At 45.3% G+C, this 13,655-nt stretch overlaps 1 protein-coding gene across 2 annotated transcripts in view; it reads right to left on the bottom strand.

Moving 5' to 3' along the window:
- LOC126161305 (uncharacterized) overlaps nucleotides 1-13,655 on the bottom strand; it is an 847,447-nt gene that overhangs the window by 706,904 nt on the left and 126,888 nt on the right. The window contains exon 2 of one of the 2 annotated variants that reach the window (XM_049917059.1): nucleotides 8,424-8,490. The exons of the other annotated variant lie outside the window; for it this stretch is intronic. The gene's annotated coding sequence lies outside the window, so the exon portion shown is untranslated. The remainder of the gene's footprint in view (nucleotides 1-8,423; nucleotides 8,491-13,655) is intronic. 2 annotated transcript variants of the gene reach the window in all.

Genomic DNA, 13,655 nt, shown 5'->3' with positions numbered 1-13,655 from the left:
GCAGCGTATACCGATGTACTCACCTAATTTACCAGGATATAGAGACAGAAACTCTTGGAAGTTTCGCTTGTACCTACCATCATTTAGTTTTCTTGTTTTATCAATAACGAGAAATTCATATTGTGAATGATTCCAGCAATCGCCAGATATCTTTGGAAAATAATTGAATGACATGTCTGTTCCTACATGTGCTTGGCAAATGTGTTTTAAATTCAGATTGTCTTGTTTTAAGGCTATAAATAGGTTTGCATTATCCCTAAACAACTGTTTCGGGATTCTGGAATATGTTTGGCTTATATAAAATACATCATGGTCCATATGACGGCCTAAGCAGAAATATCTTCAAATTTAGTCTCGGTTTTCCACAGCAACATCGTCAAATATGAAGAGAGTGCTTGACTTTACTTTTTCAGGTGGGAGGATATCACCGCTTTTACTGAATGTCGAGTACGTACACATTTTGTACCGCGCAATATCTCCTGTACTAGACAGTCCTTGGAGTGAAACAGAGTTTTTTAGAATACACAAACGTGTTCAAATCGGACTCCATCTACGCGTGTTAGCACCATCATGACGACATTAGTCTTGCCACAATTGGATGGACATACAATAATTGCTCGTATATTATCAGGAAGGTGTATTCCATTCTTCTTCCCCAGGTATTTTTTTTGCATCTCCACAAGACCAGTCGCTGACAACAAAGTTTTGATGCTTCGCCCAGCCGGCCAAGACACCAACTACGTCAGGTTTTGGTGTGGAACGGGCTTTTATGGAAAAAAATTAACACTTGAAATAATAATAATGCATGTAGCCACTATAGCACAATCATCTTACCGAGTGAGCTACAATGGCTACATCTTACATTATATAATGACAGAATAGTTAAGTAAGAAAAACAACAAAGATTTGCGATTATGTCTATGTTATTTACATTTCAGCAATGATACATAGGGTGCATTATATCACCAGTAACAACAAAAAGAACTGATTAATTTTTTAGAGTATTTACCAAATAACTGTTTCTTGTATGCAGTAAATTCAGTATGTATTTCTCTGAAACTGATGGGAGTTTCTTTAGCTTCTTCCTTTGACACCAAATTGATGTATTCATCTGCATGATCTGCATGCCGACTGTTCATACAGAGATAGTTCAAGATATCTTTATGTACACAAGGCAGCCCACGGTTCAGTCTATCCAGCACAAGGAATAGTGCTGTCCGTAGACCAAACAAGTTTGTAACGGTGGAGTGTTGCAGATAAATGGATCGGTCTCCAGCTGTCACCACGAGTGTCACGCCATCGTACAATGATGTTATAAAAAGCGTCAGATCCGCAGAGGAAATGTCCGAAGATGGAGAATACTCAGAGGTCATCTGTTCATTGATGTAATGTTCTGCACAACACGGTTCACCCCATTCCAGCTCCACAAACTGCACTTTAACACTTCTTGATGCACTTTGAATCTCTAGCACAACACGCCAGTCAATGTCCACTGATGCTTCTATACCAATAGTTAGCGCTTTGAACCACTAGCTGTTAAATTATACGTTGAAGTGAAATGCAGTAATTGGCAGCTTCTCATCCACCACAACACTCTTTCCTCGCAGTAACGCCGGAATGTTGTAGGACGGTACATACACTGGAGCCCAGTACTGACGTGCACCATGTGGTGTAGGGCCCCCGCCACTTGCTGGTGGTCTACGTCAGTGAGAGGGACAGACGACAGCGGCTCGCTGTCCTGCTCTAGCACGTGAGCTGTGTGCTGTGTGCGCTACAGGATCCCACAGTGCTGCCATCGCTGCCGATGGTGGCAGTTGGTGGTCCAGGCACCCCAGAGGTCACTTAATGAAGAAGAAGAAGAACAACAACAAGAAGAACAAGAAACAACAAGAATCCACAGATAATGACAAAGAGTTGAATAAAGAAAGGGAAGTGCTACATGTGGTATAGTAGCAAAGGCAAAAGGTGAGTACTTACTTTTCACTACTTCTGCAATGGAGAGGTAGGTGAGGATCTCGACTGCTGGCGATGCTTCATCGTTCTTTTTTTCTTCTTCCAGAGACTGACTGCAACTGGGAACGGCGAGCTATCGCGCTCGCCTTGTATCCCCTACATCACGATCGCATGACTTGAGCAGTGTTTCTGGAACGATTCCCAATCAGCCATATGAGCTGGAAGGAAAGAGTTGCCATGTGCGTCGGTACTCCGCAGGCATTTGCTGGATAAACGCTGTTTGCTTTGTGGTGAGGACACCTGCGTGCAGCGGGCGTGGCCGCTTCCCAGTCTGGGCAGCCCGCACGGCTGGCGGCGCGTGCTTCGCGATCCAAAGTACTTGCGATCACTGTTTCGTCACATTATTCCTTGTGTGATTGGAATAAAAATGCGATCGATTTAATTACTTCTTTCCGAGTCTTGCATCTTCCCAAACAGCAGCAAATTAAGATTTAAGAACCAGAGAGGTCCATCTCCTGGAAACAGAACTTTTTATTAATAAACAATATACCTTCTGCTGTGTAACTGAATTTCCTGTCAAGACATCCTTCCGCCCCACCAGAGCCATCAATTTTCAGGTAGGGGAAGGGAAGACGAGAGCTAGGACAGGGGAGGAGACTTTATCAGAGTGGAAGGGGTTAATTAATCGATCAATTTAATTACGTATACAATCAAATTAGAGTGGAGGGTAGCTATTCGTATAACCGAGGCCTGTATCAGTGAGGGGGAGGGGGCTGGAGGGGTAGTGAGGAGGAGGAGAGGGAGGGGTGGGGGAACAATAGGTAAAGGACCTGTCAATCAACAAGAAGCATTATCCCTAGGGGGTCACAATCATAAGAGAACAGTAGGTTTGCCCCCGAGTGCAGGCAACCGACACTTTGTGTCCTTGTTGCCGCTGCTCCATTGTGCACGTACCACGTTCCTCTGTGTCGCACAATGATGGTAGGCCACACATCAGTTTTTAGCTGATACAGACCGGGATTAATCAAAAAGTTTACATTTATGCTAATTAGGACAATGTATGCTGCTGAAGTAAGCGACGGCTGGTAACTACGCACCCGCAGTTATCTCGCAAACGGTTCGTTTGGCATGGGCCCATGTTTACTTGATCGTTTTTTGGTTTCACTGTCACATACTTTGAGACATGTCAGTTGTTATCCAATGTGTATATATAATAACAACTTTTTCACTAAAATCTTTTAAAGATCTCAGGAATTACCATATATGGAAATGAATCGCCTACTCTTTTAATATTTAGTGCTGGTATAAGATTCAGAATTATTTGCTCAGAGCAGACTGTCGTCGTAGTAGTTACTTTAAAAGATGAAACCAATCCGCGTTGTGCGGTCATTAGACTTAATTTATTTTTAAATGTGTTATCAGGAGCCCAAAGAAAGGCAACTTAGGCCTGAGGGATGAGAGGACGGCGGTAGGGGGGGGGGGGGGGAGGTACGGAGGAAGGGTGGTCTCTCTTGTTCTGGAACCGGCCTCGCGTCCAGGAGACATTGCAGCTGGAGAGAGAAGCAGGTGGCGCCGCAGAGAACGTGCACCGGCGTTCTGCCCCCCCCCCCTCCCCCCCTCCAAACTCTATGCTGGAATGGACTGGTTACGTAACTTTAAAAACCTACTGGTCGCCGGTTTCGGGCGAAACTGGAATGCAAACGAGTTGCGAAGCCTCATATGCCGAACTAGCAAACACGCAAATTTCCTATACACATGGCGTTTGTGTCTCATTCTGAGAAAAAAGTAACTATTGTCGGATGATTTCCTGAAACTTGTCATACAGACTCACAGTGCACGGTGATTTATTGGTGATCGACTGTTTGCGATGCTCAGCTGATAAAACAGATTACGTGCGGCTTCAAGCAGACTGTGAGTGCAGCGACACGTGGCCAGAGTGTGGGGCCGGGTCCGCCAGCCGCGCGCGTTCACCTGGCTGCCGCTGCGCAGTGCGGCACAGAGGTGCCAAAAATAACATAACTGATACAAATAACCGGTTATTGAGAAGTAGCAGTTGCTGCGATAACCGCTCAGCTGATCCTAGCAGTTATTTCAGTAACTGCCAACAGTGCCTCGCACCATCTGTTTACGTAGTACGCTTTCGCGTCAACTCATCTGAGATCCGGCTACGCTGGAGAGGGATAGACCATATGGAAGGTGTTCTATATGCCATGGAAAAACTGTGAGACTGCGCGCCATCTGTTGACGCAACTGTGTACTATTTCGTGCGCTTTCACTACTTTCAGCACAAACAATTAAATAAAGTTGCGAGAGTAAAGGCATTGCACATATACGGTCGTTCCCTCGAGTCACCGCTCTGTGCGTCAGTTTAGTTAGGGCGAGCAGTACAAATTGTAACCGTAAGGAATTGCAGCGACTATGGAAATAACGGTCAGCGTTCGTTATTTTTCTCTGGCGGTTATCGTTTTCGCTCGCACGTCTTGTTCTCTGGCAGGTAACGGGTCACCACCGCAGGTGGCCTGGAAGTTGCTCCTGACTCCACAACCCTGCGATATTTCCAGAGAGGGTAGTTACTGGACTGAACAAAATACTTTCATACTGCTACGGAAATAACTGCTGCCCATCGGGAGTTCCAGAGAGTTGACGAAAAACAGGATTCTATTCTCTCCATTTCTTGTAGTTCCGGAACAGTTGTCACTACCCGTCCGGCCATTGGTTGCGTTAGAGGGTATTGACTTTCGTTTCGTGTTCTTGTTTTTCTCTGTTGTCACTACGCTAGTACTACTAACAATAGTCTTATACATGGAGAGCCATGAAATATTGTCAAGGATATGCAACATGTTAATATTTTGGGGGGGGGGGGGGTTACACTTACTGAAATATTTGAATACTGTAGATGATCTAAAACCAGAAAATAATAGAGTACCTTTTCAAAGTATACCTTACCACTATTGCTTAGTGGCATCACTATGATGAAAAAGTGCTGGTGCCGTATCAGATCCATCTCATTAAAGTGTATGTTATCAACCTGAGTACAAAAAAACATGTGCACTTTTGTGAAGCACAGCTTTGTGGCTTTATTAAGAGAACGAGTTTTCTCAATTTATACACATTCTTTCTGTATGGTCTTCTTTTATTTAATTAGTTTTGGGCCATTGACTTTGAAAGATTTTCTACTTAATAGTGAGCACATGAATTTTATACATGAAAATTGTACAATCGAATATTTACATTTCAGACACATGTGCTCCAGACCATTTGCTGGAGGCATATTTGCAACGAATACTGGTAAGCTTACAACAATAATCAGATCAGTTGGTTTGTCAGTGGTATTTAAATAAAAGTATAGCTTGACTTATATTAGGGCCTACTGGTGCTTGAGCTCTTTGAAAAGAACAAAAGCATACGATATTCAAAAACGTTCAGGTAAGATGCACAAGTCAGTTCATTTTATATTGTGTTAAGCAACACTAAAAAACTGTGTCAGATGCACTCATTGCTATGTTGAGGGTTGTTACAAGCAAAACTTAGCCCTTCATTTTGAGTGCTCGCCTGAGACATGAATTAGTCTGTTACACATTCAGACAGTTAACTGTCACGACATTAGATTGTAGAAACAAAAAAAGTCAAAGCAGGCAGACGCCATTGACAGATGAAGTGTTTATTGCTGCCTCGTGTGTATGACGGAAGGGGGAAAAAAGCAAAACATGAATCGATAGGTAAAGTATTCCACAGGACATGGAATTTTGTTACTGAGAAATTTCAGAAAACTTAATGCAAATTCGTATTCCTAACATCAATACTATTAATGCAGACTCTCACAATCTGGATACCCAAAGAACAATTATATCAACAGAGTAAAACCGGTATCGTAATGACGTCTGAGGCGTTTAAATCTGTTACCCTTACGAGGTCAAGGCAACCAATCATCCACTGGAATTCCGCGTACAATAATGCCAAATGTAAGAGACACACAACAAAGTGAACGCTTGGAGAAATATCGCTCAGTCATTCCCCCATCAGAAAAGTAAGAGCCCCACGGTAGCTGAAGAAATCCAGCTGTTTTCCAAATCTCACATAAAACTTGGATGAGCGTACTCACGCTTTCCTCAATCGTACAAGAGTAAACGAATCTATCACGTTGCTTATATATTTGTATTGTATTACAAGGCTGTACACTTATTGTATTAACTGAACACCTCAAGAATTTTGCCTTCAGTATTCAGCTTACGTATCTGTTGACACTAAAAAAAGCGCGTTTTTAATGTTTCACTTAAACAGTGCTGCGGCGAAGTTCCGCGTACTTTTTGTCGCAGCTGCGAGGATAATATTTCTAAAAGCGATCAACAACCAACAAACACATAATATGAAACCCCAATAATCGCCTAAACATCAACTGAAATGTACCGCGCAAGATAATTAGGTAAGGTTGTGGCACGATTCGTACGGCATTCCTGCCACTTTGCACAAGTCGCAGTTGTAATCATACCGATAACTAAACTGATGGAGTCCACCTACTTCGTTATTTAAGTGTAACCCCGACTTGAGTATTCGGTAGTGAAAAATGACAGTTAAAAATAACGGTTATAAGAAAATAACTGTAACGGTGATAACGGTTGTTCCAGAGCGACCGCCGGGCCCACCTCTAGTGGGTGTTCCGTGCAGCGCTCCTGTGGCGCCCCCTCGCTTCTGAATGGCTGGTCGGCATGTGTCTGTGTCTCTCGCCTTTGTCGAGCACCTCACTTGCTGTTGCATTACATCCCCATTCACTGTGCCGCGAGACACAGCCGGCAACCCTGTCCCCTTCCAGAAGGGTTACAGACAAAGCTGCGTGTATAGAAATCTGCAGACCTCGCAAATCTTACAAGGTGTTCGCTGCGGCGCCTTGGGTCGTACGACCCCGGGCCCACTGCCACGAAACCTGCCCACTTCCCCCGTCTTCGTCTAGAGGCAGTTTGCAATCGCACAGACCCGTTGCGACCAGCTCCCTTCGAGGTCGACGCTCTTACCACCAGTGCAACTAAAATTTTCAATCTTCCGGTGACTCTTTCCTACACTTCAGACTCCAGAAATTTTCTGCAAGCGCTGCTGGATTAGCATCTCTGGGAGAAAGGATGCGGCGGAGGCTCGCAGTTGCTTCCCACGCTAGTGCGACGGGTGTGCGGAGAACGAGTGTGTGCTCTCGAAAGGTGGAACACCGGTGCCGGCAGAGTGCGAGTAGTATCGAGGCGAGAGACAGAAGATGTGCCGGTTGCAGACGTGTTAGCGACACATAAAGACGTTTGCTAACGGTTCGATTCTTCTCACACTTTGCCGCATAATGAGTATTTTGTTGTGCATTGTGTACAAATGATGCTGTAGTGGAACTCGTCTGATATCAACTAGGCAGTGCGTGGTTACCAGTGACTGAGAACGTAGACAGATCCAGAAGAAATAGGTTCATCCATTATGCATTGACAAAACGGAGTTGTAAACTTTATGGTACACGCACATCCTTCAGCACAGTGTAAACCGTAACTACGACAAACGTTTGTAATAGATTTCCGTAAAGAGTTTGAGACAAATCGCAGGTTTTAAAATTTTCCACACTGGCAGATTCCTAGTTCTTCTGTAATAATTTCGGTGAACTTAGTTTTCTATTATAGAAAAAGTTACTTACAGAAATAAACTAAAAAGTAGTAAATGAAATAAGAAAACAAAAGATTTTTTAAAAATGTAAAAATTAACTACGAAGTCATAGTACTAGCTGATAAGTTTTTTTTATGTAGGGCAGTTTAGAGCATCGATTGTATGGAGAACAAAAGTAGTAAGCACTGCAGTGGAGCTGGAAAATTAAACATAATTTTCACAACTAAGTTTCGAATATGCACCAAACGGATAGGTGCAGCTTTTCACATGCAACAGTGACATTTTAGCGTCTAAAGGGAAAACAGTTCAATAAAGTTAGGATTCGTCAGGAAGCAAAGGAGACAGGGCATGTTGGGAGATTCCTGGACAGACACGAAGAAAAAATGTATCTGGAAACAGGATGAGCAGGTTAACTCACTGCAACCGTAACGGAAACACACTGCACGTGGCCAGGTGACGTCACAAGGCAGAGTGTAGGCGAGTCCGGCAGAGGCCGCTGCGGCCTGCCGGCCGTCACGTCACGCCTGGACTTTGAGTGTCTCATCCCAGGACAATGTTGCTGATGCCGACAGCTGGCCACCAACTTACTGCTCACAAAGTTTACTAACAAGAATGAGACTTTTTGTACTTCGATGACGAGTGGGTCCGGTGACTTAAAACACTTGTTTCTACTCGTATTTCACTGCCAGTAAAAGAGTAGTGTGTGGCACGCGCAACACAGCACGCGGCAGGGACACCGCGGGCTCCAGACCTTGCCACACTGCCCAGTTTTTAGAAGTGGGCTGGTGAGAGCGCCCAGAGCAGCGAGCAGCGCTGCTGCACGCTAGTTCCACTGCACTCACCTGTTGCGGGCCAGCTCTGCCGGAAAGCTCGAGGAAACACGGGCGCCCCGCCACCAGCTCGCCGGACCTGTCGACAGTCACACCACACTGCGTTACATCACAACTTACAGGCATCTGCTCATCTCGTAGTCTCCGGGACAAACACTGCTGTCTGTGCTAGCCTGTAATGAACAAGCCTCTTCATCTCTCAACAACTTCATCCATACGAACTGACTCCTGTCGCCGAGATTTAGTCTGCACGGGCAACTTTTCCACCCCACGCTTCTATTCTGTTCTCTTCTTCTCGTCTGCACTATTCGTCGTTCACGAGTTCACTTGGACACAACGCCACACTACAAATACATTCACAAAAATAATTCCTTACATTTAAATTTACACCATACAGTCACATTAATGTGATAGTCGGCTATCTTCGACGTCAACGTCCAATAACCCCTCACAGCAGTGGAGGGTACATAAAACCTGTTGTCGGGACTAGGAAAAGAATGCTTTCGTTCTCGTAATGCGGAAACAGTGTGACTTATCTGACGTCGACTTTCGGGCCGATGGTGGAAGCATTCGTTAATTGTTCGTGTGTTGCCGCGATCAAACTGTGCGGTCCACGGCAAAAGGGCTCGAACCGAAGCCGGCACCGATGCACCCTAGGGCCACAGATGACGCCGGCTGCGGCTGTACGAGCAGAGCAACCGGCCGCGGGGCGGGGCTGCAACGCTGGCCGCTCTGCGGACGTCACTGCGCGAGGGCGTTCGCAGCCGGCGCCTGGCCCGCGCACACCTGCTGACGTCATCCACGCCAGTAGCGCAGCAGTGTGTGGCGACCGGTGGCTTCTTCGGACGAATCACGCTTTACGCTCCATCGCCGTGGGCGTGTACGGCCCTGCAACAATTCTCGGAAGGGGCCAGGCCGGAGCAGGCAGCGTTACGATCGGGGGTGTGTTTCTGTCGTATTTCCTGGGTGATCTCGTCATTCTGGACGGCACAATTAATCACCATAAGTACGCGTCATCCTTGCGGAACACGTACAGTTTGTTTTTTCTCGGCACGATGACTCGGAGAAACAGGACGATGCAACGTGTGACACAGCTCGCAGCCTACTGTACTACTTCACTGGTCACAAACAGCCCCCTCCCCTCGGCTTTGAGCCCAGTCGAGAACCTGCGGCCCAACTCGGCGCCTCACCTCACCTCACCTCGGCCGAGCTCTCCGTGCCACACGGACCCCCCCTCCTCACCCGGCCGCGGCATCCCTACCTTCGAGAACCTCGCCGACACTGTTTCTGCACGCGTCGCAGCGGCTCTCCACCACCGGACAAACGAATAGAATGATACTCCCAATGGCAAATCTCCTGACAGACTGCAGCACCTTCATTAAACTCCTGGGACAGTCGTGCTCAAGGAGCGCTGAACCACCTGACTGGAAACAAATTCACGAGGATTTCGTAAGGACGTACGGGGCGTGTTACTGTGACTCTAAAGAGGTAGGACAAAAAACTTACGTCTATGCAAAATATCCACCAACAACATGAAACTTACCCAACTAAATTACACGAGAAGTGCCTTAGTGTGGACGGAGCTAATTAAACTACTAGAGGAGGAATCAGCTAATGTACCGGGTGATCAAAAAGTCAGTATAAATTTGAAAACTTAATAAACCACGGAATAATGTAGATAGAGAGGTAAAAATTGACACACATGCTTGGAATGACATGGGGTTCTACAAGAACAAAAAGAAAGTATTGCCAGCCGCGTGTTAAGATCTCTTGCGCGCGTCGTTTGGTGACGAACGTGTGCTCAGCCGCCACTTCCGTCAAGCTTGGCCTCCCAGGTCCCCAGACCTCAGTCAGTGCGATTATTGGCTTTGGGGTTACCTGAAGTTGCAAGTGTATCGTCATCGACCGACATCTGAAAGACAACATCCGACGCCAATGCCTCACCATAACTCCGGACATGCTTTACAGTGCTGTTCACAACATTATTCCTCGACTGCAGCTATTGTTGAGGAATGACGGTGGACATATTGAGCATTTCCTGTAAATAACATTATCTTTGCTTTGTCTTACTTTGTTATGTTAATTATTGCTATTCTGATCAGATGAAGCGCCATCTGTCTGACATTTTTTGAACGTTTGTATTTTTTGCTTCTAATAAAACACCATGTCACTCCAAGCATGTGTGTCAATATCTACTTCTCTATCTACATTATTCTGTGATTTATTCAGTTTTCAAATTTATACTGACTTCGTGGTCACCCGGTATTTTGCCTACAAAAACCATACGTTCGCGATGCGAAAATACGTGGCAGTACAATGTAAGCACAGGTTCCACACGAGCAAAGGCAGTACTCGTCGCGACAAACACACAAATAACACCGCGGAACACGGAAAACACAGTAACAACAGAAATCACACTAGGCAGAGAACACGGAGTAATCTCTTCCATGTATGCTTAACGTTCACTCGAAATAGAACAATTCACAAATAAAATACGAGGGATAACAAAGTTGGGCAAAGGCAATCGCTTAGTAATAGACGTCGACGTCAATGCACACTCGATGCTCCGACATGCCAACACACCGAACGCCAGAGGGCAGAACGTTGCACACACAATAAACGAATGTAACCTTTTCGTAGTGAATAAAGCGGAACAACCACCGACCTCTGTGGATATTCAGGTGGAACCAGTAACTTTGACATTATTCTCGCAAATCAAAAATCAGACGCACACACCGTAAACTGACACGTCCTACACAGTCACAAATGTGATCAGAACGTGATAGTAACAAAACACAGCAACCGCTAGTGACACACACACACACACACACACACACACACACACACACACACACACAGACACACACACACAGACACACACACACAGACACACACACGCGCGCAGTTGCTGCTACACAAGGCAAACTGGAAAACTCAGAGAGGAGATTACTAACTTGCGCTGATTTCAGAGTTTACACACTGACACATATACTATAAAAATCTAAGTCAGCTGCCATACCAACAGCAAACGAAAAACGGGAACAGGGAATGCCATGGTCCACAACGTTCACAAGACTCCAGAAATACTCATGAGGCAGCATCAAAGGCCAAAAAGCGCACAAGAGGGGGGGGGGGGAATCAAACTCCAAATCTGTCGCAACGCTAAAGACAGGCATAAAACCGAACCTAACACGACTCCAAACCTGTCGCAACGCTAAAGACAGGCATAAAACCGAACCTAACACGACAAGACAGGATGACTGGGACAACTTTGTGCGGACTCAGAAAAGAACACTTAGAAGATGCGACATACCCACTGAAGAGACAGTCTACATTACACTTGTCCGTCCTCTGCTGGAATATTGCTGCGCGGTACGAGATCCTTACTTACCAGGTAGGATTGACAGAGGACATCGAAACAGTGCAAAGAAGGGCGGCTCGTTCCGTGTTATCGCGCAACAGGGGTGAGAGGGCCACTGATACCATACGCGAGTTGGGGTGGCAGTCACTGAAACAAAGGCGCTTTTCTTTGCGGCGAGATCTATTCACGAAATTTCAATCACCAACATTCTCTTCCGAATGCGAAAATATTTTGTTGACTCCCACCGACGTAGGGAGGAATGATCATCACAATAAAATAAGAGAAATCAGACTTCGCACGGAAAGATTTAGGTGTTCCTTTTTCCCACGCGCCATTCGAAAGTGGGATGGTAGAGAATTCGTATGAAAATGGTTCGATGAACCCTCTGCCAGGCACTTAAGTGTGAATTGCAGAGTAACCATGTAGATGTAGATGTAGACTCTTGCGTCTGCGCCAACATGGAGCCTGCGAGAGAAGCTGAGTGGTCCTCCTCGGCCAGATGACACGGCACAATGTTTCGACTAACTACACATACCCTCGTAGCCGTCACAACTGTATTCTACAGGCTCCAGTCAATACTCAAAAGCGTCTTTCGCATACACGAAACCTGGTACCTCAATATACCAAACGCGCAATCCACTATTCAATGAGCACGACAAAGCCTTTACGTAAAAACCTTACTTTCCTCATTATTAGTGACTTTACATTTTGGGAAAGGTCACAAAGTCTTTTATTAACGGAAATGCCCCATCACCTACGAAGATATAACGACTTTCATTCTGTTGCCCAGAAAGTGCTTTACCTCCCGGTATAGTTAGCAGAGTCGGTTTTTTTCCTAACAATGAATGAGAAAAAAACGTTTGCGTCCACAGAAGTTAACTTGTAACGAGCACCAACAATAGTCATTAAGGCTACAGAGCAATGCCGTTAAGAGCCGAAATAAGAGGAACACGACAACATAGGTTTTCTCACTGTAAAGCGTCTTCAGATTCTCAGTTTTATTTCACTTTCTGTCAAACTGCCAGTTTCTCTTATGTGTAAAAATTTGGCGCTGAAAGGAGAACTCAAACCGAGACTGAGAACTGACGGGATGGATAGACCTATTTGTCTCATTTTAGTTCTTAGTATTCCTAACAAGGGACGCCCCCTCAGATTTTGTAGTAAAATGGGCCAGTGTATAGCCCGTCAAAAAATGCACACAGATCAAGGATGAAAACAGGAAGGTGTACGTAACTGTGGAAAAAGAAGCAAAATAGAAACAGTGAACCATCCAAGCTGAAGGTGTGCAACATTGAGAGGATAGCAAGACCTACGAGGTCGTGGCTGTATGGTCACGGTGTTGGACTACCAAACAACCCACCCTTATTCAAATCTGACCAGTGCCCTTTTTTTCCCACAAAATTGTGAACTTTCTGTCCGGTCATTGACGTGTCTGTCCTCCTCCCGTAGTCTTGACAATTTCGATACTACACATTGGTTATAGAATATGAGTCATGTGGTAACAATATATTACCGTCCTAAGTAAATGTGATGAATAGTGAGAGCAGGCGAGATGCTGCGTAGACCTCTCACAGAAATGAAAACAACAAATAAACGGGTGTGAACTATGTTACAACAAAGGAATTTTAAAGTTGAAACTTCCAAAATGGAACGCAAGAGTGATACCATGTAGTAATTGTGTATAACAAGTAGCAATTACGTACATCTGGAGGTCCGTTCCTTTCACCTGACTGTTGCAAACAGACGTTACACCACTACACAGGCACAAGTTTGAATAAAGCGAATAGAGACCTCTATGACCAGGGAGACAGTTAATAACTTTGTGAAAAAAAAGAGGTACGAGGGAGATTTGAACACGGACCTCTTACTTCGGAACTCAACAC

The sequence above is a fragment of the Schistocerca cancellata genome, chromosome 2 (assembly GCF_023864275.1).
Source record: "Schistocerca cancellata isolate TAMUIC-IGC-003103 chromosome 2, iqSchCanc2.1, whole genome shotgun sequence".
Lineage (NCBI taxonomy): Eukaryota > Metazoa > Arthropoda > Insecta > Orthoptera > Acrididae > Schistocerca > Schistocerca cancellata.
The sequence above is the reverse complement of the archived record's forward strand: the minus strand, read 5'-3'. Positions and strand labels throughout refer to the sequence as shown.